This window comes from Oryctolagus cuniculus, chromosome 10 (genome assembly GCF_964237555.1).
Source record: "Oryctolagus cuniculus chromosome 10, mOryCun1.1, whole genome shotgun sequence".
NCBI classification, from domain to species: domain Eukaryota; kingdom Metazoa; phylum Chordata; class Mammalia; order Lagomorpha; family Leporidae; genus Oryctolagus; species Oryctolagus cuniculus.
In genome coordinates this window covers 62,140,653-62,168,235 of record NC_091441.1, presented here as the reverse complement: position 1 = coordinate 62,168,235, position 27,583 = coordinate 62,140,653, and the positions used below count along the sequence as shown (strand labels likewise).

General features: G+C 41.3%; 1 protein-coding gene and 1 long non-coding RNA gene across 2 annotated transcripts in view; both read left to right on the top strand.

Moving 5' to 3' along the window:
* AKAIN1 (A-kinase anchor inhibitor 1) overlaps nucleotides 1-27,583 on the top strand; it is a gene marked incomplete at its 5' end in the record, with an annotated part of 89,562 nt that overhangs the window by 14,114 nt on the left and 47,865 nt on the right. The window lies entirely within an intron of this gene.
* LOC138843955 (uncharacterized) lies at nucleotides 460-18,131 on the top strand. The gene is made up of 3 exons (XR_011379200.1): nucleotides 460-11,769; nucleotides 12,907-12,958; nucleotides 17,950-18,131. It is a non-coding gene; the product is annotated as an uncharacterized lncRNA (long non-coding RNA).

Sequence of the window (27,583 nt, the reverse complement as noted above, 5' to 3'; positions counted from 1 at the left end):
TCACGGAGCGATGAGCTGGGAGATTTCCTAAGGTTTCTGTCTGTAGTCCTGTACCCTAACCTTACCCCTTAGGTGCCAACTCAGTACACCCATTTTCCAATGATGCACCAGAGTGTTCTCCAGCATGAAGAGACAATGATGAGCATATGTATACTGAGCTCCACTTGAAGATGCCATGAAAACCTTCGGTGGGACATCATGCCCACCGAACCCTACCCAAAGTCAATTAGGGCACCACCCAAATAAAGATAAGAGCATAGCCCTTATCTTGCTCTGTCCTCTCATGGACAGTGCTTGCTCTCTCTCTCTCTCTCTCTCTCTCTCCCCATCCCTCTCCCCTCCCTCTCCCCATCCCTCTCCCCTCCCTCTCCCCATCCCTCTCCCCTCCCTCTCCCCATCCCTCTCCCCATCCCTCTCCCCATCCCTCTCCCCTTCCTCTCCTCTCCTCTCCTCTCCTCTCCTCTCCTCTCCTCTCCTCTCCTCTCCTCTCCCTCCTCCTTCTCTCTCTCTTTCTCTCTCTCGTTTTCTCATGAGCAGTCTCTCTTTATATGGTTGCTTGCACTCATGTCTGAATGTATACTCACTCCTTTACATAAATCCTGCTCTCAATGTTGTTCCTGCTTTGAATTCTTATGTCATGAATAATGGGCAAGAGCCTGGAATAAAACAGCTGGGGAACATATTTCCACAGCTCTCATAATAGTTGAGTTAACCCAAGTGCTGAGTAAATCCCAGAATCTTAGTGGCTTAACATAATAGATATTCATTTCTTTAACTAAGGTAAATTCCAATCAGTGAGAAAGGCATATGGGCTTTACTTTCAGTGAGCAGGCTGACAGAAGGCTGTCTTGTCATCTCGTATACTGGGTGAGAGCATGCAGGATAGACTAGCGAGGATTTTTGTTGATGAAGCCTGGAAGTGGCACTCACCATTTCCACTCACATTCCTTTGTCCATCACTCAGTCACATTGCCACACTCAACTGCAAGGGTACGTATCGTCTATGTGGGCTATGTAACCTAGTACACAAGTAAGGAGGGGTGGCTTTCATGGGAATATAGCATATCTTCCATAACTCATCTTCCCTTTCAAACTAAAACCCATCTCATGTTTGAGTTTTCTTTAATTTTTATACATCAATTTTTATACATACATAAGTTAATTCTGTCTGTAAATATATCCTTTACTTTCTACTCCTCCTGCCACTCTTTTATTCTGAGCCTTGATAATTTTTTCCTCAAATGTTATAATCACTTGCAAAAGTGGCATTCTTGATTGTGATCATTATAACCTGTCTTTCATGTTACCAATATTGCATTTCCATAATGCCTTCAAATGATGTCTCCTTAATGCTTAAATGTGCTTGCTAACCTCATGGAAGGCATCAGAAATCTTCAAATCATGGCCCCAGAATTCTGCCTGATGAGCAAATGCTTGTTGCTTCTATAATGTCTTTTCTACTCTTTAGAAGAGGAATTAATTGCTTCTTTCTCAGTGGCACTTTATATCTCCTTCTGTGGTTTGAATAGCCCCACCAAAGCTCATGTTGAAAAGGATAGATAATATTTGGAGATGGAGACTTTGAGAGGTAATTGGGTTAAATAAAGTCATAAGGGTGGGGGCTTAATCCAATCATATGGTGGCTTTGTAGGAAGAGAATGAGAGACCTGATCTAGGGTATTCCGAATCACCATCAGCAAGAAGGATGTCACCAGATATGGCCCTCTGATCTTGAAGTTCCAAGTCTTAGAACCCATAGGCTGAAGAAACCTTTGTTCTTTATAGATTATTGAGTCTGTGATACTAAGTTATAGAAATGAAGGATTCACACTGTGGCAAAGTGGGTTAATCCTCTGCCTGTGGTGCCAGCATCCTGTATAGGCTCTAGTTCATGTCCTGGTTGCTCTACTTCTGATCCAGCTCTCTGCTGGTGGCCTGGGAAAGCAGGGGAATATGGCCCAAATGCTTGAACCCCTGCACATATGTGGGAGACCTGAAAAAAACTCCTGGCCCCTGGCTTTGGATTGGCCCAGTTCTGGCCATTGCTACCATTTGGGGTGTGAACCAGTGGATGGAAGACCTCTCTCTCTGTCCCTCTCTCTGTAACTCTGCTTCTCAAATAAGTAAATATGTTAAAAAGTTACAGAAATGAAAACGAGGCTAAGATAACTCCAGAATACTGAATGAGTATAGCTTATTTCTGCCAGAGTATAAGCTCCACAAGAGATCGTTCATTGCCATATTTCTAAGACCTACAAATCTTGGCACTTTAAATAAGCATTCAATAAACATTGGATGAATGTGTTTAAATTTTGGTGTATTTTTGTTTGCCATATTGGATGATATACAAATTAAGGATGAGGATTATCCTTCCTAATTTTTGAATCCCCTATGCCTGATATCTACAATAGTTACTGAGTAAATTGAGCTTTAGAACACATGAGATGAGATTAATGAGGATGGGACTGGCGTTGTGATGTAGGAGGTAAAATGTTTGCCTGTGACACTGGAATCATATAATGAGTGCCAGTTTGTGTCCTGGCTGTTCTACTTCCAAACCAGCTCCTTGCTAATGGCCTGGGAAAAGCAGTGGAAGATAGACCAAGTGTTTGGGCATCTGCCAATCACATGAGAGTCTGGTATGAGGCTCCTGGCTCTGGCCTGGCTCAGCCCTGGTCATTGTGGTCATCTGGGGAGTGGATGGAAGATCTCTCTCCCTGTATCTGCCTCTCTTTCTGTAACTGCCTCTGAAGTAAATAAATAAATATTTAGAAAAAATGAATGAGGATGACAGACTTAAGATATAGCAAAGATGCTTCAGTATAGCAAAGATACTTCTTCAGAAAGAAAGCATTAGACATGTATATGCAAATGATGTCACTTTAATACAAATGTATGACTTGCTGACTATGTGCCATGATTGTCCTAGGCACCAGTGACATGATAATGAATAAAGACACAGTTGTTGCTATTGTGGAGCTCATGATCCAGGTAGTGCATACTAGAAGAAAATTAAAGCTGAGAGAATAGATATGACAAGAGATCCCAAGAGTGTTAGGAATATTTGAATTATAAGAAAATACATGAGGCAGATAACTTTATAAAGAAAAAAGGTTTAGTTGGTTCATGTTTTTTGAGGCTGAAAGTACAAACAACAGGATGTAGGCTTTTGAAAAGTCTCCCATTGGCTAGGTCTCACCATGACAGATGACCTTCTTGTTGGCAAAATTTCGAGGTGGCACATGACATCAGACAGGAAGAGATAGGGAGTGTACACATCTGTCTATGCCTGTCTGATCTCTTTTCTTTTTATAAAACCATCAGGGTTCAATTGTGGAGGCTCCTCCTTAATGAGCTAATCTCATCTGATCAGTTTCCAAAGGTCCTGCCTCTAAATGTGGTAGTCAGATTACATTCCCACCTCCTAATGATATTAATGTAGACTTTGGCAATTAAACTCCTGCTGAGTTGGGGAAGACAAATAATATTGAAACCATAGAAGCAACCTGGACTGTACAGTTAAGTGGTCCTTCAGAAAAGGACATCTAATTTGAGATCTGAATGATGTGAAGGTAATAACCACGTGGAAGGAAAGAAATGGGTGATTTGGGCAAAGATAATAAACAGTCTCTGTTGGAGGAGGAAGTATGGCATACTTGAAGATCTAAGAAATACCGGTGTGTTTGAAGCACAGAGAATGAAGGGGAAGTAGTGTAAGATAAGGCTGGAGAAACAGGAAGGGACTAGATAGTATCTGTGCTCTGTAGGCCACATTCCAAATCTGGTCTTTGTTCTAAGAACAATGGAAACTTTTGAAATTTTAATTTATGGGAGGCATGCTTAATTATTGTCTTTGAAAATATAACCCTGGCTATAGTGAAGACTGGTTGGCAAAATAGCCTGTATGGAGAGACCAGTAAAAGGATATTGCAGTTGTCCAAAAGGGATATGATGGTAGCTTTCATCAGCAAAGTAGTAAGTAAAAAGAGAGAAACAGATGACTTCAGAAGTTCTATAAAGTTCACTGCATCTTGTCCATCTTTTTAAGTGGACAATACATAATGATGTATTATATGTGGTAAAAAAAGTTCTATGATTTCAATACTGAGATAGAGAGATCATGGAAAGAGAATTATAGTCTTGTCTTGAACATGTTTAGTTTATCACTAACAATAATTGTAACCTTCCTCTTTCAATTCTAACCTCTGTCTTATTATCAGTTTTTATGTTTCCAGCTCATTCCTTCTAATATCCCCACTCCAATGATGCTTTGTTCACCAGCACCTATAATCCATTGATATTCTACCATTTTACTGATTCTCCTCTTGTGATATTATCACCCTCTTCAGTCAGTTCTTTTTCCTTCCATATCACCATTATACTCACTCCTTTGCATGCATCATTGACTCCCCTGACCTTCTCTTGCTTCCTTCTATTTTCTTGGAAAAACCACCACCCTACTTAAATTCTATATTCCATTTTCTCCTTACCTACCTTCATGCAGGAGAACACAACACCATTCTGGATAAGCTCAGTTTATATGATCACTATACTCAAATGTGTTCATAATGCTGGCTGGAAATCATACTGGTTTTCACAAGTACTCATTATTAAACTCTTCTAAATGTTCAAATGATTGCTTCATACTGACTATTCCTCAATATCTCCTCCCCTCTCCTTACTCTAAGCTGATGAATTTGCACCATATTGCACTGAGACTCAGAACAATTAAAATAGAATTTCCACAAACTTCCACCACCACCTCTGTGTGTCCAGCAGTAACTGGATCCATTCATTTTTGCCTTTTCTCCTATAATTATAGATGAATTAATCTTACCCATAGCAAAGGCTAACCTCTTAACTTATAATCCCATTGTCTTTTAGGATGATACAACTCAATGGTGAGGGAAATATCCAGAAAATTCTCTCCTTCCTTACTTTATTATTCCTTTCCTCCTCCAAAATCTCTTTTTGACCTCATTTTTCTCTCTAGCTACTTCCACATTTCTTTCTTTCCCTTAACAATGAAACTCCTCACTACAGTTTCTCTGTCTCTATTTTATCTCCTCCAAATTCTCTTCTGTGCCACTTAAGTCAGATTTTCATAATCATCAAATTACTTATATGAATGTATTAAGGTCACTATAACCTAACTTTCTTTATTCCAATCCTCATCTTATTTGACCTGTTAGTAGCATTTGATATAGGTTATCACTCTTTCTATTTTGAAGCTCTCTTGGGGTCTTCAGGCACTACAGTCTCCTGGTTTTATTTCCATTTCTATGAATGCTCTTCTTAGTCTCATTTGCTGGTTTTTCTTTACCTCCCTGACTTCTCAGTCTTGAGTGTCCAGAACTCATTTCTCAGATGACTTCTCTATGTATGTACCATACATAGGGCAAAAATCTTCTCCATGAGCTATAGACTTGTATATACAACTAGGCATTTGAGAGTTCCTCCTTTTTTTTGAGAAAATTTTATTTAATAAATATAAATTTCAAAAGTACAACTTTTGGATTACAATAGTTTTTCCCCCCATAACCACCCTCCCACCCACAAACCATCCCATCTCCTACTCCCTCTCCCATCCCATTCTTCATTAAGATTCATTTTTAATTATCTTTATATACAGAAGATCAACTTAGTATATACTAGTAAAGATTTCAACAGATTGCACCCACACAGACACACAAAGTATAAAGTACTGTTTGAAGACTAGTTTTACCATTAATTTGCATAGTACAACACATTAAGGACAGAGATCCTACATGGGGAGTAAGTGCACAGTGACTCCTGTTGTTGATTTAATAATTGACACTCTTATTTATGACATCAGTAATCACCCTAGGCTCTTGTCATGAGCTGCCAAGGCTATGCAAGACTCTTGAGTTCATAAACTCTGACCTTATTTAAACAAGGCCATAATCAAAGTGGAAGTTCTCTCTTCCCTTCAGGAAAGGTACCTCCTTCTTTGATGGCCCATCTTTCTACTGGGATCTCACTCACAGAGATCTTTCATTTAGGTCATTTTTTGCCACAGTGTCTTGGCTTTCCATGCCTGAGAAACTCTCATGGGCTCACTAGTCAGATCTGAATGCCTTAATGGGTGATTCTGAGGCCAGAGTGCTGTTTAGGACATCTGCCATTATATGAGTCTGCTGTGTATCCTGTTTCCCTTGTTGGGTCGTTCTCTCCTTTTTAATTCTATCAGTTAGTATTAGCAGACACTAGTCTTGTTTATGTGATCCCTTTGTCACTCAATTCTATATGATCAATTATGAACTTAAACTGATCACTTTAACTAGTAAGATGGCATTGGTACATGCCAACTTAATGGGATTTGGAGTCCCATGGCACGTTTCTAGCTTTACCATTAGGGGTAGGTCTAAGTCAGTGTGTGCCGAACTGAACATCACCTCTCTCTCTTATTCCCATTCTTATCTTTAACAGGGATCAATTTTCAGTTAACTTTAAACACCTAAGAATAATTGTGTATTAAAGTGTTTAACCAATGGTATTAAGTAGAAAAAGAACTTACTAAAAAGAATAAAATAGTAAGCTGTTCATGCTGAATGAAATAAGCCAATCCCAAAGGGACAAATATCATATGTTCTCCCTGATCTGTGACAACTGAGCACCTAAAAGGAAGCTGTAGAAGTGAAATTGACACTATGAGAAACAATGACTTGATCAGTCCTTGTCCTGAGTATCGAGAGTTCCTCTTGAATGTCTAACATGTGGCTCAAATTTATCAGTTTCTGATCCTCATTTATGAAGTCTTTCTATCTTTCCAGTTGCCCTGACTAAAAAATCCCGTGTATAATCCATAAACAAATTCTTTGGCTCTGTCTTCCCTCTATGTGCACACACACACACACACACACATATACGTATATGTGTATATAACCAGTTTTCACCACTTTAATTGCTAATACTTTGGCCTAATCCACCATTATTAGAGCTTCTGCCTTGCATTACTCAAGGTTCTCCAGAGTCACAGAACCGATAGATAGATATAGATGTATGAGTTGCTATAGATATAAGTAGATACATACATTCCCACATGCACACATGAAAGAATTTGTTGGGGGAATTGGCTCATGCAGCTGTGGAGGGTGCAATGTTCCATGACAAGCTGTCTGCAAGCTGAAGATCCTGGAAAGCCCAAGTGAGAAGACCTCAGAACCAGGGATGACAATTGTGTAATTCTCTGTCCTCCGCAGGAGGCCTGGGAAGTTGGGGGCCACTGGTGTAAATTCTGAAGTACAAAGGCTGGAAATCCTGACATTCTAATGTGCAAGGGTAGCAGAAGACTGTCCAAGTTTCAGAGGGAGAGAGACGGAGAGGGAGAGATAGAAAAAAGATAGATAGACAGACAGACAGACAGACATAAATAGGGACTGGTGCTTTTGTGTAGCGCATGAAGCCATTGCCTGCAGTGATGGGATCCCATGTAGGCACCGGTTCTAGTCCAGCTGCTCCACTTCTGATCCAGCTCTCTGCTGTGGCCTGGGAAAACAGTGGAGGATGGCCCAAATGCTTGGGCCACTGCACCCACGTGGGAGACCTGGAAGAAGATCCTGGCTCCTGGCTTCAGATCAGCCCAGCTCTGGCCATTGTGGCCATTTCAGGAGTGAATCAACAAATGGAAGATCTCTCTCTCTTTCTTTCTCTTTCTCCTGCCTCTCTGTAAGTCTGCCTTTCAGATAAATAAATTTAAAAAAGATGATAGATAGATAGATAGATAGATAGATAGGAAAAACTCCCCTTCCTCTGCCTTTTGACTGTTCAGCTCCAGGAGGGGGAGGGGGAGAGGGAGAGAAAGGACCTTCCATTCTCTGATTCACTCTCTAAATGCCTGCAATAATCAGGACTGGGCCAAGTTGAAGCTAGGAGAAAGAAACTCCAACAGGATCTCCATGTGGGTGGCAGGGAGTCAAGTACTTGAGCCCCCACCTTGTTGCCTCCCAGGGTGTACCTTGGGAAGCTAGGGTTGGGAGGGGAACCAGATTTGAATTTAGGCATGTCAATTTGGGATGCAGCTGTCCCACGTAACATCTTAACCACTGTACCAAGTGTGTGCCTCAAAGAGGGTACTCTTTTTATTTATTTATTTATTTTTTGACAGGCAGAGTGGACAGTGAGAGAGAGAGACAGAGAGAAAGGTCTTCCTTTGCCGTTGGTTCACCCTCCAATGGCCGCCGCGGCTGGTGAGCTGCGGCCGGCGCACCGCGCTGATCCAATGGCAGGAGCCAGGTACTTATCCTGGTCTCCCATGGGGTGCAGGGCCCAAGCACATGGGCCATCCTCCACTGCACTCCCTGGCCACAGCAGAGAGCTGGCCTGGAAGAGGGGCAACTGGGACAGAATCTGGTGCCCCGACCGGGACTAGAACCCGGTGTGCCGGTGCCGCCAGGCGGAGGATTAGCCTAGTGAGCCGCGGCGCCGGCCGAAGGTACTCTTTAAAGACTTCTTTTTATTAAAAAAAAAAAAAAAACTTTAAAAATTTGTGAGGCAGAGACCCAGAATAGTCTGGGAATAGTTGCTAATAGGACTTAGTGAAATTAGGAGCTAAGGCAGAGTCAGCGATACATGGATTAAAATGGCATGTTTCTTATGGTAACTCTGATGATGGTGAATGTGACTTAGGGTTTCTAATAATTCCAGGAGGCAGACTTACCCACCAGTCATAGGCATCAGAGAATATTGCAGGCTTCTCCACTTGTTCCTGGGAAGTTGTTCCACAGGAAAGAAAAGTGAGACACAGGCTTTCTGCAGGCAGCCAGCTCCCTAAAGGCAAAGAGAGAAGGAGTGAAGTCACCAATTATCAGGTTCTTTTTTACATATACCCATCAAACACATTGCTCATCCTTGGGGAGAAATCAGGAAGAGGCACAGAGAGGGAGGCCAGCAGTGTTTAAGGACTTCATTGGCTGTTTCTTCATCTTCTTTGATGGTTACTACTCATCTTGCTGAATTTCTATATTGAATGTTTCAGGGCTCAGCACATAGAACTCATTTATCCTACTCTCATCTCATTTGCTCTCATTCTGTTTCATGGCTTTTCTATTGGTGATTCCCAAGTTCATTTCTTCTTTGAACTCCAGAACTTTATTTTCATGAGGTCTTCTCTCAGATTTCTTTTTGTCAATTTGACTTTCTGTGATGGTCCTATATAAAGTACCTAAAACTTGGTAGTTGAGAAATAAACATATATAAAGAATAAGCAGAAGAAAATGAAAACATGAGACCAGTTTTGATGCTAATGAAACAGTCCAGGCAAGAGATTATGAGGATTTGACTAAAGTGGGAATGAGAGCAATTGAGACAGCTGATAAATGTAAGAAGTATTTTGAAAGTAAAGTCAGCAAAGTTAAGGGCATTTTGTAGACCTTTTAGCTTAAATAAAAGTTGCTGCCACTAAAAGTGCATATACAGGAGAATATGAAAAATGGAGGAAAGATGATGAACTCAGTTTTGAAAAATATGAGTCTACAATTCCCTTACCTCATCCCTCTTGTCACCTCATGCACGAGGCTCAGGAGTTGGAAGGTGTTAGGTTTGTGACTGGGACAAGTGTGGCTGTTGCATTATGGTGATAAAAACAAATGAATATTTAATGGCTTGCATTTTTAGGCTATGCTGACATACTCCCAAAGCAAAATTAGCCTAATCTTATCCTCATTCCACGGGATTTCTTGGCAGGTGGAACCAAGTGATATCCAAAACCTCCACTCTATCATCAATAAGCTCCTCTACATCCCTGGGTCAAAAAATTCTCTCATGTATTTTCTCTCCAGAAATGAAATAGAAGCTATTTTTTTTCACATCTTGGTATCCATTGAGGGTGAATTTGTTGGTCAGTTTTCTCCTAGTACCAAATCAAGTCCGGCCATCACATTCTGCATTTGTAGGGGAGAAAATGTTATGCAAGATAATAAAGAGTATGCTTTGCCCCAAGTCATACTTTTTTCTCCTCCTCTACTTTCTGACTTGGTTTTACATCCTGCCTCTACCTCTTATAGCCAAATGATCTTTACAAAGCTACTTAATCGCTCTATGCCTCAATTTCCTTGTCTGTAGCATGAGAATAATAACAATATCTACATCATATAATTGTGAAAATTAAATAGCACAAATTTAGGCAAAGAATTTACCATAGAGCTTGTCATAGTCAGTCATTCAGCATGTGTTGTTGAATGCTTGCTATATCATTTAGCCTGTCATGGGCACTGAATATTGTGATACTCAGTCAGGCATGGTTTCTGCCCTTATGAAGATAAAAATGTTATATTATAAGACAGGCATTAAATAGAAAATCAAGGGGTCAGGGTTGTGGCATGGTGAGTTAAGCTTCTGCCTGTGATGCCAGCATCCTGCGTGGGTGCTGGTTTGAGTCCCAGCTGTTCCATTTCTGATCCATCTCCCTGCTGGGGTTCATGGGAAAGCAGCAGAGGATGGCCCCTAAGCCCACATAGGGTAGACCCAGATGAAGCTGCTGGCTCTTAGCTTCTGCCTGGCCCAGCTCCAGCTATTGAGGCTATTTGGGGTGTGAGCCAATGGATGGAAGAAATCTCTCTCTCTCTCTCTCTCCTCTCTCTCCCTCTCTCTCTCTGTCTCTCCCTCTCTCTAACTTTGCCTTTCAAATAAATAAAATAAATCTTTAAAAAATAGGAAATAAAAAAATAACTCTGCAAATGCAAATTGAAATTAACATAAAAGAAATATATCTATGACCCTGATAGACAATGAATGGTGTGGGGGGATGGGGAGGGGAATTAGGGAAGGTGTTACTGCTTGTATATGGTTTGGGTTTGTTCTCCAAGGGTTTGTGTGTTGGAAACTTGGTCTCCAAGTGGTGGTGCTAGGAATTGGTGTGGACTTTTATTGGTGAGGCCTAGCAGGAGGCCTTTATGTCACTGTGGTGTTCCTTATTTTGGGACCTAATCTTCCTCTGGCTTCCTGTAGGGAAAAGTGGTCTCTCTCTCTCATCTCTGTTCCCAGGACCACACCATATGCTATTAGACTATCATAGGAGGCTAAACCAATGAGGCCAACTGATCATGAACTTTCAGCCTTCAGAACTGCAAGCTAAATAAGCTTCTTTTCCTTTTAAGTAGCCTGTTTTAGGTATTTCATTACAACAACACCAAGGTAGAGAACAGGAAAATCCTCTGTGAGAAACCATATTCTAACTTTGACTTAGATGAGGGAGAGGCAGTTGTGTGTGGGGTGGTAGGAACAGCATTTCAGGCAGCCATAACTGCTATGTTATCACACTAAGCAAGCTCTCAAAAATCTTAGGGCAATTGGTAGAGGAATTAAAAATTTTAATTTTTTATTATTTTTCTATAGCTCATAATGTTAATCTTATCATTGGATAAGATTGGGTAGCAGAAACTTAATCTAGAAACTTGTAGACAAACTCAGTCAAAACTTCTAGACAAATCCAGGGTTTCAAATAAGTAATATGGGATTTTTTTCTACTTTGTGCTTTTCCCCAGAGGCTGAGTCTAAACTCAAGGGCTTTGAGGTGGGTATTATGGTGCAGTGTGTTAAGTTGCTGTTTGTTTGCAATGCTGTCGTTCCATATCACAGTGATGTTAAGGGTCCTGACTTCTCTGCTTCTGACCCAGCTTTCTGCTGATGCACCCAGGAAGTCAACAGAAGATGACCCAAGTGGTTGGGCCCTTTCCTGTGAGAGACCCGGATGGAGTTCCTGGCTTCTGGCTTTGCCCTGGCTCAGATTGGGCTTTTGCAGTCATTTGGGTAATGAACCAGTGGATGAAAGATCTCCCTGACCCTCCCTCCTTCTCTGTTGCTTTTCCTTTCTAATAAATAAGTAAATAAATAAATAAATTTTAAATAAAAATAAGCTCAAGGACATGGGGTATACAATTTGAAAGCACTGTCTGTTCTCCTCTGGCAGTTCCTTGGATGTGACTCAGTCTGTCTGTTCTTTGCGTTGGGAGTTTGTCCCAGATCCATCATATTAGATGGCCACATCTCACTGTGCTCTCCATTCTTTCTGCAGACATTCTTAGTCCAGTTTCAAAATTCCTTGCAGCTGCGTGCTCAAGCCCTCCCTGTTATGTGTGTGTTCTCTTCTTTCCCTGCTTGTCTTGAAAATGACCTAGGAGGTGGTTTTAGTTTCATTTTCTGTGACAACTTACTCTCTGATTGATATTCTTTCCCTCTATCATCAACTTGGAATTTTTTGAGATGCTATTTCACTTCCAATTCAGTTTCCCACTAACATATCAAGAAAGCAATGAATGATGGCCCAAGTATTTAATCCATGCCACACACATGGGAGACCCAAATGGAGTTCCTGGCTCTTGGCTTCGGCCTGGCCCAGCCCTGACTATTGTGGCCATTTCAGAACTGAAATGAATAGAAGATCTGTCTCTCTGTCTCTCTCTTTGTGTGTGTGTGTGTGTGTGTGTGCATGCCTTTCTCTCTCTCTCTGTAGCTCTGACTTTTGAATAAATAAATAAATCTTAAAAAATAAATCACAATGTTTTATATCTGTTTACTCATTCTTTAATTATTCATATTTGCTAAATGCAATAATTCAAATACTGATGAAAATTAGGAAAATCTTAATATACTTAATCTACCTTTCGAAACACCAAAGCCTCAGGCACTAATCTGTTTTCTGTCAACTATACCTTAGTTTAGCCTTTTCTAGAACTTCATAAAAATTGTATCATACAGTGTGCTTTCTATTGTATTCAGATTCTTTTGCTAAGCATACTGTGATATCTATCTGTGTTGTTGCATGTATATATACCACAGAATGCATAGCCATATACATGTTGATAGACTTTGGGTTGTTTTCTGTTTGTGGCTATGATGAACAAAGCTACTTCTATCATCATTGTTTAAGTGTTTGTGTGGTTACAGGTTTTCATTCCTATTGGGTAGTCACCTAGGAATGGAGTTGATGAGTCTTATGGTAAGTATATGTTTAGTATTACAGGAAACTACCAAACTGTTTTCCATAGTAGTTGACATTGTCAGTGTTTTCAGTTTTTGCTGTTTTTTGGATATATACGTAATTGATACCTCACTTTGGTTTTAATTTGTATTCCTTTGTTGACTAATGATATTGTGAAGTCTTCATGTGCTTATGATGAGTGTTATATTTCTTTTGTGAAGTGTTTGTTCAAGTGTTTTGGCAAGTTTTATCTGAGTTGCTGTTTTATTGAGTTGCAAGAGTTATGAATATAAGAGTATATGTTAGATGCATTGTGTGAATTTTCTTAGCCTGTAGCTTGCCTTTTTACCATACTCTAAAGCACAACTCTTTGATACTGAAATCCCTGTGTCATGTATCCTGATTCTCTCAATTCTGAACTGAGCCTTTGAATAACGATGAAAGGCTTTGAAAAATTGTTCACATAATTAATAAGTATCATGAGAGGTAATGATTAAATTAATTCTTAAACATACAACCCACGTGAACAAGAAATGGAGAAACTATTCCATTTCTGTTCGGTCTTCAGTTAGGCCCTTTTGTAATAAAAAAAAAGCTTGTGGAATGGCCACTGTGACACAGCAGGTTAAATAGCTGGGACACCTATATCCCATATCAAAGTGCCTGATTCTAATCTTGGATGCTCTGCATACTTTCCAGCTTCCTGCTAATGTGCCTGGGAGGCAGCAGATGATGGTTCAAGTACTAGAGTCTCTGCCATCATTATGAAGAACCAAGAATGAGTTCCTGGCTCCTGATTTTGGCCTGGTCCAGGTTTTGCTGCTGTGAGCATCTGAGGAGTGAACCAGCAAATGGAATCTCTCTCTCTCTCTCTCTCTTCCCCTGTCCCTTCCTCCCACCCTCCTTCCCTCTCCTGTCTCTGCCTCTTTCTCTGCCACTCTGACTTTCAAAAACATTTATTTTTTGCTTAAGAAGGTTTACTTTATTTGAAAGGCAGAATGATAGATAGATAGATAGATAGATAGATAGATAGATATCTTCCATCCACTGGTTCATTCCTTAAATGGTCCCAACAGCCAGGACCCAGGAGTTTCATCTGGATCTCCCATATGAGTGTAGGAGCCAAGCCATCTTCTGCTGCTTTCCCAGGCACATTTAGCAGGGAGCTGGATCTGAGGTGGAACAGCCATATAGGAAGCTGGTACTGCAGGCAGCAGCTTAAGATACTCAAAAATGTAATTCAACCAATTTTTCTTCTTCCTTTTATTTTTCAAAAACCTTGACTGAATATCTTAATATGCCATTTTTTCCTGACTTTTATATTTTTCTCCCTTAGGTGTGCTCTTACTTCTTATTTCTATTCCTGTTCTGTTCTCTTTCCCCTTTCCTTACTCCTATTTCAACTTTTAAAATTTTTCTCCTTACATCTTCTCTTTGCATTCGCCCCCCCTCATTATTCTGTTCTGAAATTGACTTAGTGCAGAGCCTTTTTAAAAAAGAATTCTACAATCAGAATTTATTGAATGAAGTTTCATAATATCTATTCACAATTTTGAAGGTGAGTTGAATGTTAAGTGAGTTGAATGATTTATGCTTCTCTTTATTAATGAACCCAGTTGGTTTTAACAGGAACGTTGTCCTCAATTGATTTTTCCATTCTCTTGCATCTGGTAGAAATATTAATTTTGTTTGGTGATTTGAGAATTCCTCTTTACAAAAATGAACATAGGTACATTGCTCTTTGATAGAGAAAATGTGTTCAATAGCTTTTTTTTCAGGAAAATATTCACTTTGTATAAACATAATACAACATTGTAACTATTCTAATGTACTTTTCTAATGAGGACATTTGGCTGATGATTTCTTTTCAAGGAATATGGTTATTGCATAGTCCCTTTTAAAGCATCTCACAGGACTCATAGCTGCTTCATAAAATACACACCAACAAGAACATAACTTTGTACTCTTCAAGCCTCCAGGATTCTTAAATATTTCCCATTTCTTTAAAAAATGTAACATCATTATTTTCTGTCTCCTTTCTCCTTTATTCCATCTTCTAATTTCATTTTTTGATTTCACTTTATGCCATTTATCTCTAGATAGGCATTTTCCCCTCACCCAAAGTTTTTACAGACTGCATAACACAAAGATTAGTTTTCCAACATCTTTTCCCAGCTTTTCTATTTCCATGTCTCTGTTCCACATTCTCTTATTCCTTTTTAAAACATGTTTGCTTTTCTTCTGTTTCACTTATTCCCAATTCAACAACTTCTAGCAGCTTTTGAAAGAGGCAAAGAATTCTTCTCAAGCATTTTCATTCTGTCATCATTTGAAATGTACATTTTGGAAGCAATTATGGTTAAGGCTTCACACTGAAAATGCCTCTTTTCAATTTATTCCAACTGTCCCTAGAGATGCTAGAAACTATTTTAAAATTTAATTCATTATATAATGTACTTAAAATGAATATTAAGTGGAAGAATAAGGGTATGGCTAGAACCAAGGTGTGCTGAAAATAATTGGAGCAGTAGTAATGTTTCAGAATAGGTTTTTCAAATTATCTGTTAAAGCTGTTAATGAGTATTAGATGGAATGAGTGGAGATATAGAAAGGTCTAAGAGTTACAGTTCTCATTCTCCTATAGTAATTTCTTTGGGGTCTCCTATTTTGTGTTCATAGATCACATAAGTTTTATATTGTGCTTCACAATATACAGGTACGGCCAAAAGATTATGAAAAATATATTTAAAAAATAAATTTATTTTGGTGCAAAATTTTTGCAATCCAAATACAGTTTTTTTCATAATACACATTTCTCTGAACTTTTTGATGACACTTTTACATCCACATTCACTTTTAAAAAAATATTTATTTATTTATTTGAAAGAGTTACACAGAGAGAGAAGGAGAGGCAGAGAGAGAGAGAGAGATATCTTCCATCCACTGGTTTACTCCCCAATTGGCCGCAATGGCTAGAGCTACGCGGATCTGAAGCCAGGAACCAGAAGCTTCCTCTGGGTCTTCCCACATGGCTGTAGGGGCCTAGGGACTTGGGCCAGCTTCTACTGCTTTCCTAGGCCACAACAGAGTGCTAGATTGGAAGTGGAGCAGCTGGGACTCGAACTGGTGCCTATATGGGATGCCGGCACTGCAGGCAGCAGCTTTACCTGGTATGTCACAGCACCAGCCCCCACATCCACTTATGTATAAAAAATTCTCCAAAATCCCCAAGTGCAATCAGTGACTGTTGGGAGGCTTTTCTGTGTGTGCCTTCCAGTTCATCCAGAACCATCTTATCCCTAGGAGAAGGAGTGCCCCAGGCTGATAAGCTCAGCCCCAGAACAAGAACACTGGGACACTCATTCCACCTTGTTCACTCTCTTCCTTTCTATCACTGATTGGAAATGACTGTTAAAAATCAGAATGGGCCTCATTGATAGATGGCTATTGTCAAATGCACTGGTCTGTTTGAATAAAGAGTGGGCTGCCTTGACTGGAGGTATTTAAACAGAGACAGATTAAAACTATTTTGAGAACTTAAGTTTCAGTTGTGGGGTAACACTGGAAAAATAATCTGTCAAAGAATCTGGCTTTCTTCATGGTAGAATAAGAAAGAAATTTCATTTTCCTATCAGACTTCTGTTATTTAATTTATCATTTATATTGATATGTAAAGATTTTGGAGCCAGTATTGTGGCACCGTATGTTAAGCTACTGCCTGCGAGGTCAACATCCCATATGAGTGCTGGTTCAAGTTCTAGCTGCTCCGTGTTAAATCTAGCTCCCTGCGAATGTGTCCGGGAAAGTGGCAGAAGACGGCCCTGCAACACACGTGGGAGACCTGGATGGAGTTCCCGGCATAGTCCCAGTCTTTGTGGTCATTTGGGGATTGAACCAGCACAAGAAAGATCTCTCTCTTTCTCTCTCTCTGCTTTTCAAATAAATAAAGAAATAATAGATATTTTTTAAAATGTAAAGATTGAAAAAAAAGTCTGGTAGCAGTATTAGACTATTCAAACAAAACAAGCAAAATAACTGTAGAAGGAATAAAAATTGTAGTTAGTATTGCTGAGTGTAAAATTTACTGATAAAATAAACTTTAAGCAAAAAAATCAGTGAGTTGCCTTGCTTTCATTGCGAATAAAATTAACTGATTTGATTAAAATATATAAAAGCAAAAACTGGATTGGGAATATAGTATTCTCTGTTTTGTGGTAGGCAGAGAAAATGAGATGATGAGAGGAAGAATGGCAGAGAAGAGCTGATAATAGGATCAAGAAAGTTTTTGTCTTTTAGAAAAGATTTACTCATGTATTTGAAAGACAGAGCAATACACACACACACACACACACACATACACACAGTGAGTGAGTGTGAGAGAGAAACCTTCCACCCACTGATTCACTCTCCTAAATGGCTGCAACAGCTAGTTCTGGGCCAGGCAAAATCCAGGAACCAAGAACTCCATCTGGGTCTCTGACATAAGTGGCAGGAACTAGTCTGCTACCTTCCCAGGTGCATATAGCAGGAAACTGGATAGGAAGTGGAGTAGCTAGGACTTAAACTGACTGTCTAATTTGGGACAACAGACTCACAAGTGGCAATGTAACCTGCTCACCGTAGTGCCAGCACTGAGAGAATTTTTCTTTTTGTCGTTGGCCTGTTGCACAGGTTTTTATTGAATCATATTACCATCTTTGCCACTAGAAGCTAATCAAATAGCCTGAGGAGCTCTGGGACCATTTTCAAGTTTTTTTTTTTCTTTCTACTACCATTTTGGCAACTCTCTAGCTTGGCAATTTATGAGCATCTATTTGGGTTACTACTTATTTAACATTGACATAGTAACTTTTCAGATTGGGAGAGACATAATAATTTTTTTTCTTCTAAAATGGCAGGGCAGGCATTTGGCCTGGTGCTTAAGATGCAAGTTAGGACACCAGAGTCTGGTATTGAGCATCATATCAGAGTGTCTGAGTTTAATTTCCTGCTCTGACTTTTTCTTCCAGCTAATGTGGACCCTGGGAGGCAGCAATGATAACTCAAGTAATTGGATTCCTGCCCGCCTTGTGGGAGACCTAGAGGCTTTAGCAAGGCTCATCTCAAGCTGTCGTGGGCATTTGGGAAGTGAACCCATGGATAGGAGCTTTCTCTATCTATGTCTCTCAAATAAAAAAAAGAGAACTCTAAATTCCAGTACCACTAGTGATTCATTATTCAAAGTATACAGCAAATATTTGTTATTCAAAATATACAGTCCATGGACCAACAGCCCCTGTTGCATTCCCTGGGAGCTTGTTAGAAATGCTGACTCACAATACCTAACCTAATCTACGGAATCATAATCTGCACTTGAACAATATTCCTGTGGGATTCATATACAAAATAATGTTTGAGAAGCACAGATCTCACATATTTTGCTTGCCATCTCATAGGGTGTCACCTACCAGGGTATAATACTGATTGCCTAGAATGGGTTTAATTGAGGCTGTACTCTCTCTTAATTACTTCATTAATTCATATAGCAGCTAACAGTCATAACACTTCAAGATACCTCAACCCTTGTATTGCAGATGAGACTGGACAAGTTCAGTAACTTATCCATGGTCATACATCCAGTAAATGGTGAAGATATACCTGGGTCTGTGTCTGAATCATTTCCAAGGCTTTTGTTATTCTTAAATCACATTGCCTTTTTCTTGAACTTAATTGTTTATGTAATAGGATAACACCCATTAACAAATAGGGGTCGTGAAAAAGCACTTTTGTAGGGTGTTAGCAGAAAGAAGTCTTTTACTCAAAGATAATTTCAATCCCCTGGTGAGGAAACAAAAACAGCAAAGTGAAGCATCCTTGATCCTTGCTTTTGGGGTAACCTTGAAAGGTCAGAGAACTCCATTCTGTCCTGCTCACTCTTCATTGTGATCCTCAGCCAACTTATACCTCATTGTTCTTGAGGCAGGCCCCATCTGGTGGATTCTGGATCATGCCAGGTGCTAAGAACTGTGCTGATTGTGCTATGTTGAGGCTGCCCACATGCTTCCATGTAGTTCAAGAGCTGTCCAAGTATTTGCATTTTCAATCTATCAGACGGCTTTGAAGAAAACCAGTGCCAACAAAGCTATTTGAATGCTTGCTTACTATTTGCCAAGAGTATAGAACTTACAACCACCAACCAAATTATTAAAAAATATAATATTGTGATAATGGCTGTCTTATCCAAGGAGAGGTACAAGCAAGGAAACCCCATAAAACACCGGAGATGACCCTTATCATCTGTTCCTGGAAAACCTATGCAGTTGCAAAAATAGGAGATAACATCCCAAACAACTGACATCTCAGGCTAGGTGATCCTATGTGGCTTTAGCTCTGGGATTGTAATCCACATGGACCTGTGGCAAGTTGCTGACATCCAGTGTGGACTGTGCACACCGTACAAGCATTACTTGGGGGAATAGATACTGAATGAGCAATAGATCCAGAGCATGAAGTGATTGAGAGCATATCCCAATATCTTTAAGGTAGAAGTAAGTGTGTGTGTGTGTGTAGGGGCAGTTTTTAGTTGGGTGGAGACCGGAAGCACAGAGACTTCTTGATTGGTCTTGAGCTGTTCTGGGCTCCTAGCAGAGGCTCCTTGTTGGTGGAGAAGACCTGCCTGCCCTAAGTTCCCCTGCTCTGGGCCAGCCCTGCTTTCTTTAAATGACGACGCGGAGCTGCTTCACGCTTAGGAACTGGATTTGCAGCCTGGGAGGCAGCCTGACAGCGGCGCCCTCCACGCACGCTCCATTGTCATCCTGTCCTTCCCTCCTGCTCTCTTCCTGAGTTAGCAGAGGCTGGGACGCAGGTGAGAACAGAGTCAGGGACCCCAGGAACACACCAACTTGGCGGCCCCACCCCTCTGTTCAGACCCTGCCCAACTCGAAAACTCAGTCTGTCTCCAGAGTAAAGCTCCTCGAGAGAAAGAGAGAAAAAGGACAAACTCATCTTAAATGTCAGTCCAACGTCCTCGCGGGCGAGCGACAGCAGGTAAGTAGAAGCAATTAGCTGTCCCCCTGCCGCGAAGCCGGGCAATTACCTCTCTCCCTCTCCCTCTTCTGTCGTTCCTCCTCCCGTGCAAGCAGCAGAAGCGCTTTGCTCCCCAAGCAGCGGTGTGCGCTGGGCTGGCGCTGGAATGAGGGATGACCTGAGCCGGGATTTGGTCTCGTCCCGCCGCGGCGGTGGCGGCGGGCGCAGCAGTGCATTGTGGAGGAGGGCGCGCCGCTGCCGCTGGAGCTGCGCGCCCGGGACCGCGCGGCGGGCGCTGTCCAAGGTGCTGAGAGGCCCGCCCGCGCCTTGCAGGTCTGCCAGCTCCGGACCCAGCCAGCTCCTGGCCTTCCTCTGGTCTCCGTTTGGGCGTCTTCCTCTCTTAACGTAGGGGCGTAGCGGCTGGAGGAAATTATGGTGTTCGCACCAGGTACACCTTGTTTTTTCAACCAGGTGTCCGGGCGGGGAGCGGGGCAGAGGGAAAAAAAAGGGTAAAGAGAAAGGCCCGTAGCCCCTGACCCATATGCGCTTTTGGGAGTTGCTGCCCGCACGCCAGGGGGCGTCGCCCTCACCCCTCTCCCCAGACCCGACCCATCTGTCCTCTGACCACTTCCAGCCCCGCTCGCCACTGTCCCGTCGCTCCACTTTCAGCCTGCTGCTCTGCACCCGATCGGAATGCAGGCACCCTGAGCACTGGGATCTCCTCCAGCAGCACCGGTACCTACACTGGCGGGAGTGTGGAGAGGTGGGGCAGAGGGTGGTGGGCTTCGGGAGACTTCAGTGGACTCCTCCTTCACTGCTGCTGCAGAGGGAGTCGAGTGACCCGGGTCCTCCCGGCATTCTGAGGAGAAGAAGGCAAAGTGGGCAAAGTCAAGGGGAGTGGGAAGGCGGGCAGAATGAGCGATTCGCATTCAGGAATCAGACTTAAAACTCCTGCAGCACACAGGCAGTTACTGCGGCGCCACTGGCGATTGCAGTGTCTTTTTGGAGCAGGTGGTGAAGGACTTCGTTCCCGTTGCTGCTATCCTTGGCTACAAGTTGGCGAAGAGTCAATTCGTCTTCGCTTGGCTGGCTTGTCCGAATGTGTGTGTGCGCGTGTGCATCTGATACGCCCCGCTGGAGCGTGTGCCTGTGAGGGCAGCTGAGTCAAGGAAGCAGAGAGGTATCCAGGGATAGAACAAGGAAGCTCTCTCTCTGTTCCCTTCGTGTCTCTCCCTCTTTCACTAAAGACTGCTGTGGAAAACAGAGAGCAGAAGGGTAGAAAGCTCTCTAGATTCTTTGTGGGTCTTTAACTTGAAAGGTTGGTTTCCATTTGTGTAATATGCGGCCTCAGGCAGCTGGGGAATAAGGGTATAATGCATTTTTAAAAAGGAAAATGGAACTCTGCTTCAAAAAATTCTCTTAGCAAAACTTGAGAAGACAATGTCAGTCCCCAGCTTTCAAGGCTTGCCAGGAAGGCAGGGGTGAGTTTCTGTCTTCTTTGATGCTTATCCAAGGCATTGCCTCTTAGAAGAGTACCCAGTGAAATTGGAAAACAATAGCTTTGTTATATTTATAAACCTTTTAGCACTTTCAAGTTAGCTCCTTTGACCTTCATGTTACCTGAGGTAAGGAATAACATCTCCATTTTACACCACCAACTCCCCAAACAGGCTGATTCCAGAAAGTCTTGCCAGCCTCAGATTTTTCCTACCTCAGAATCAGTCTCTCCCATGCCTCACTACCATTTTTCCTGATGAAATCTCACCAGCTGCAGGAGTAGCTGCTTTTTGGTCCAAGGTCGGATGGAGCTAGAGGCAGAGTCATCCTTCTGCTCCTATGGTGGGGGTGGGGTGGCATTGTCCAGAGTTAGGATTGTTGGGTGACACTAACTGGGCATGTTCTAAAAGTGTGATGGTGAGTGAAGGATAGTGTGATGAACCTTGGAGAATTGCTGGGGTGGACTGAATTGGTTTGGTGGTTCACACTTGGCTAGGGCTTTGCTGTTCCATTTTACTTTCAAGTTTTGTTTTAATGGTTTTCTCTGTGGGGAAGATAGAAATAATTCATAACTGTCAGAGACAGCCTGATTTGACACTGGTAGGATAAGTACAGAAAACAGTGGGGAAAGTACTTCATATATTTCTTCAATTTTGAGGTTCTCTTGAAAAACATAAGCATTCTGGGGCAACCAGAATAGATGGTAAAAGTATTATGTCAACTTACCTTCTCATCTACTGATGCTGTTTTCTGACTTTGAGCTGCCTTTGAGCCCTGCCAGATTGTCAGCATTATAACCACATTTCTAGCATATTGCTTTTGTTAATCCCTATAATCTGGGAATTCAGATATTTTGTTATAATCAAGGGCAATACTCTCCCATTGATTTCTTCTAAACCAGTTGAACACCCAGGAATGGGGCATGGGCTAAGATCACTCCAAACTTAATAAAAGGGTGCTAGATAAACCAAGACAAATTAGCAATGAGTAAGACATAATAAAATTGGGTCAGTAGGTACTGTGTATTTCAAACTATATTATACCATTTTGATTTAAAAAGTTATGCATGCCAACTTTTAAATCCTTTCTGGGTAAGGAACCATGACTACTCCTTTTTTATTTAAATTTATTTTATTTATTTGAAAGACAATGAGAGAGAGAGGGAAGGAAGAAGGGAGGGAGGGGGAGAGAGAGAGAAAGAGATCTTACCTCCATTGGTTTATTTCCCAATGGTCACAGTGGCCAGGGCTGGACCAGGCTGAAGCCAGGAGTCCAAAATGCCATCTAGGTCTCTTGCATGGGTGGCAGAGATCCAAATACTTGGGGCATAATTTTCTGATTTCCCTGGTACATTAGCAGAGAGCTGGGTTGGAAGCAGAGCAACCAGAAATTGAACAAGCACCCCTCTGATATGGGATGTCAGAATTGTAAGCGGTGGCTTAACCTCCTGCCACAGATCAACCCCCTACTAAATTTTTAGTGATGTAGTTACTAAAGTCACTCACTCATTTCTTTTTCCTTCTAAGGGAGCTATACTAAATGAATAGCAGCTAATGGAGGAATAAATTATAAATATTATTTCTCTGTAAGTACTATATACTGCTAAGTAGAGGTTAAGTAAACTAAGACAAAGGCCATCATTGTGGCTTAGCAGGTAAAGCCATTGTCTGCAACACCAGCCTCACATATGGGTGCAAATTTTGGTCCCTGCTGCTATATTTCTGATCCACCTGGGGAGTGAACCAGCAGATGGAAGATCTCTATCTCTGTTTCTTTCTCCCTCTAACTCTGGCTTTCAAAATAAATAAAATAAAATAAATATATTTTTAAAAAGAATGAACTCGGATATATGACAGGCTAAAAGCAAGAATGAGCCCCCTTGCTTCCTTTTTCTAAATCTCTGTATTCATCCTTACCCCATCCTCTTAGACTGAAGTTGACAAAATTGTAGAAACAAGAGTAGATCTAGAGCACACTTCCAGGGCCATAGGAGAGAGGATGACACAACCAATATGTACCAGTTTTTTGCTCCCATTTATAATATTAAATTCCCCATAGGTTATTTAGTTTGTGGCTATAGCAAAAACTTCCAAGTAGGAGGGAAAAAATGTTCTGAAAGGAGATGACTTGACTTCCCATATGATGCTGTTGATTTTGTGGGGGGACTAACAAGGCATTCTCAACAATCTATATACAAAGTTAAAGTGGAAGAAAGAAGAAGGACCAGTGGTCATTGGTAATGGATGTGAAAAAGTACACATGACAAGGTCTTTCTTGGTCTAATTCTAGGAAGAGAAAAAATGTGCTCATAAATTCAAAAGTTATTTCAGTGCCACAGTTTCACCCAAAGAAATCCATACTCTGAACAACCAGATAGGTAGCTTTTTCTCCTTTGAGGAAGAGCTAATAAGGAGTAGAGTTTGAGGTCGAAGTGAGGACAGATGTTTCCTATGTCTGGGCCATTCCTCCTTCCCCTAATTGTTATATGTATTTCAGCGATTAATGCATCTTTCAGGTAGATGGGCCAAATATTACTTGATTTGTTTGGATTGATTTCAAGTCAATTGCTTTGTCAACAAAGAGAATTTTTCCTTGCATGTAAATTAGGCAAGGTAAGATAACAAAGATTTTATGGAGGAATAAAAATGTATTAGTTATAAGCAGTTAGAGAGCCAACTCCTTGACTTATAAGCTCAGTTTGAAGAGCATTTAGTATGAATATTTCTAGAGAAAGCTGCCAAAGTTGTTTAAGAAAATATTTATTGCAAGGTAGGTGTGACTTTTATTCAATTATATAAACCTCTTACCAATTCCTGACAGACTTATGAATAAATAAATTATATAGCAGGCTGTTTTAACCAACAGGCTTGCCATCTGCCAACCCAATAAATTGTTTCCTGTTAGTATAGACTTTTTAAAAGCTTTTATTCATTTATTATTTAAAAATTTATATAGGATAAAATTGAGTTTTTTGATGATCAATTCTGTGAGTTTTAATACATGTATAGATTTTGGAAATGACCACAAAACAGTTTTATTGCACTAATTTTTTTATTGTGTTACCCATTTATGGTCAAATCTTTCTCCCTATCACTAATCCCTAATGATTCTTGGTCTATTTTATATCCCTATAGATTTCCCTTGCCCAGAATGTTCTAATAATGGAATCATACAGAATCTTAGTCCATTGTTGCTGCTACAACAAAACACCACAGGGTGTGGTGGCTTATAAACAACAGAGATTTATCTCCCATCGTTCTGGAGTCTTGGATATCCAAGACAAAGGTGCTAGCAGCTTCTATGTCTGGGGAGGGTCTGCTCCATCATAGACAACCATATTATCACTTTAAGCTCACATGGCAGAAAGGCAAGGGCTCTATGTGGGCACAAATCTCTTTTAGGAAGGCTCTTCCCTGTGATCTAATCACCTCCTCCAAATGCCATACCTTTTTTTTTTTTTTTGACAAGCAGAGTTAGACAGTGAGAGAGAGAGAGAAAGAGAGAGAGAGAGAAAGGTCTTCCTTTTTCCATTGGTTCATCCCCCAAATGGCTGCTACGGCCGGCGCGCTGCACGGCAATCCGAAGCCAGGAGCCAGGTGCTTCCTCCTGTTCTCCCATGCAGGTGCAGGGCCCAAGGACTTGGGCCATCCTCCACTGCCTTCCCAGGCCACAGCAGAGAGCTGGCCTGGAAGAGGAGCAACTGGGACAGAATCCGGCACCCCAACCAGAACTAGAACCCAGGGTGTCGGCGCTGCAGGCGAAGGATTAGCCTAGTAGCCACAGTACCGGCCAGGCCTTACCTTTTAATGCCATCATCTTGAGGGTTAGAGTTTTACTGTATACATTTTGGGGAGGACATAAACATTCAGGCCTTGGCATACAGTATGTAACCCTTTGAGATAGGCTTCTTTCACTCCACAAAATACATTACATGTATCAAGAGTTCATTACTTTTTATTGTTGAGTAGCATTGTTGAATATATGACAGTTGTTTATTCCTTCTTCCATTGAAAGACATTTAGATTGTTTTCAGTCTTTTTGTGATTAGGAATAATTAGATATTCTTGTACATGTATATGATCCTAGATTTTAATTTTATAGGGCATATATCTAGGCTTGGGACTACTGGGTCTTATAGTAAATGTAAACTTAGGTGTTCTCTAGAAAGCTGCACTGTTTTTGCATTGCCAGACTGATGTTTGACAGTTCCAGTTATTCTGGGTTGTCATTCTAATAAGTATGTATAATGGTACTCACTATGGTTTTAATTTGCATTTCCCTAATGACCATTGATTTTGGAAATGTTTTTCAAGATCTTATTTGCCATATGTAAATTTTCTTTGATGGAATGTCTGTTCAAATCATTTGGACCAGTTTTTGAGGTGATGTTTACTTTCTTAATGTTGAGTTTTAGAGTTCCTAATACATTCTGGATATATTCTATTGTCAGATATGAGACTTGCAAATATTTTCTGCTAGTTTGCAACTTCACTTTTTTTTAAGATTTATTTTATTTATTTGAAAGGCAGAGTTACAGATAGAGGTAGAGATGGAGAGAAAGAGGCCTTCCATCTGCTAGTTCACTCCCCAAATGGCTGCAATGACTGGGCTGGGTCAGGCTGAAGCCAGAAGCCAGGAGCTTCTTCTGGGTTTTCCACATGGGTACAGGGGCCCAAGCATTTGGATCATCCTATTTTGCTTTCCCAAGTGTATTATCATGGAGCTGGATAGGAAATGGAGCACCTGGGACTCAAACTGGGCACCTATGGGATGCCGGTGCTGCAGGTTGGGGTCTTTAACTCAATATGGCTTGACTTTTAAAATGTTTATTTATTTGAGAGACAAAGAGAAACACATGTACAAATACATGAGAGGGAGTGAGAGAGGGAAGAGTTAGGGGAGAGGTGGAAAGAAACATTCCCATTTTGTTCATTTTCTAATCCCACAACATCCAGTACTGGGCAAGATTGAAACCAGGAGCCAGGAGCTCAATGCAGGTCTCCCATGTGGATGGCAGGAACCCAAATACTTTTTTTATTTTTATTTTTTTATATTTTTATTTTTTGACAGGCAGAGTTAGACAGTGAGAGAGAGACAGAGAGAAAGGTCTTCCTTCTTCTGTTGGTTCACCCCACAAGTGGCCGCTACGGTCAGTGCGTTGCAGCTGGCGCGCTGCGCTGAGCCGAAGCCAGGAGCTAGGTACTTCCTCCTGGTCTCCCGTGCGGGTGCAGGACCCAAGGACCTGGGCCATCCTCCACTGCCTTCCCAGGCCACAGCAGAGAGCTGCACTGGAAGAGGAGCAACCGGCACAGAATCTGGTGCCCTGACCGGGACTAGAACCCAGGGTGCCGGTGCCACAGGCGGAGGATAAGCCTAGTGAGTCGTGGTGCCGGGCCCAAACACTTTTAATCATCATGGCTATCTCTCAGGGTCTACATTAGTAGGAAGCTGGAGTCGGGAGCCAGAGATATGTAACACAGTTATTCTAATATGGCATATGGACAACTTACAAACTAGGCCAAACACCTCCTCATTGCTCTACTTTTCAGTTTTTAGCATTGTCTTTTTTTCAGAGTAAAAGTTTTTGATTTTCATGTAGTATAATTTATCAGTTTTACATAGTTTATACTTTTGATGTCATATCTAAAAATTTTTGCCTAACCCAAGGTCATGAAAATTTTTCTTTAATGTTTTCTTCTAGAAGTCTATAATTTTGTGACCAAAAGGTCAGTCCCTGTCCCCACTGTGAAGCCAAACTAATGAGGACAAGGTTTTGAGGTGAAGGAAAGAAAACAGTTAATCTGTCAATGGATGAGAGAGTAGCAGATCTTTGAGTCTTGAGGACTACCACTTTGCTGGATGATGATGTCTGAGGGCTGGTAGAGGGGTTACAAGGCAGGTGGTGCTGGATAGTGGAATCATGAAAGGGCTGCAGGTCTTAGGAGCTGGGTGCCAAAACTTATCACTAGAGTGAAAGCAACACATTCTTTCTCTGTTTAGTTGTGGTGGTCCTTCCCAGGTGGTGAAAGTAGATCCAGCCTGACCGGGTCATCCTGCTCTGCAAAAGAAGTTGAGATAAGGAACAAGGCAATTTGTGCCTTAGGACATGAGCAAGCAGAAAGCCTTGAAGCATCAACTTTC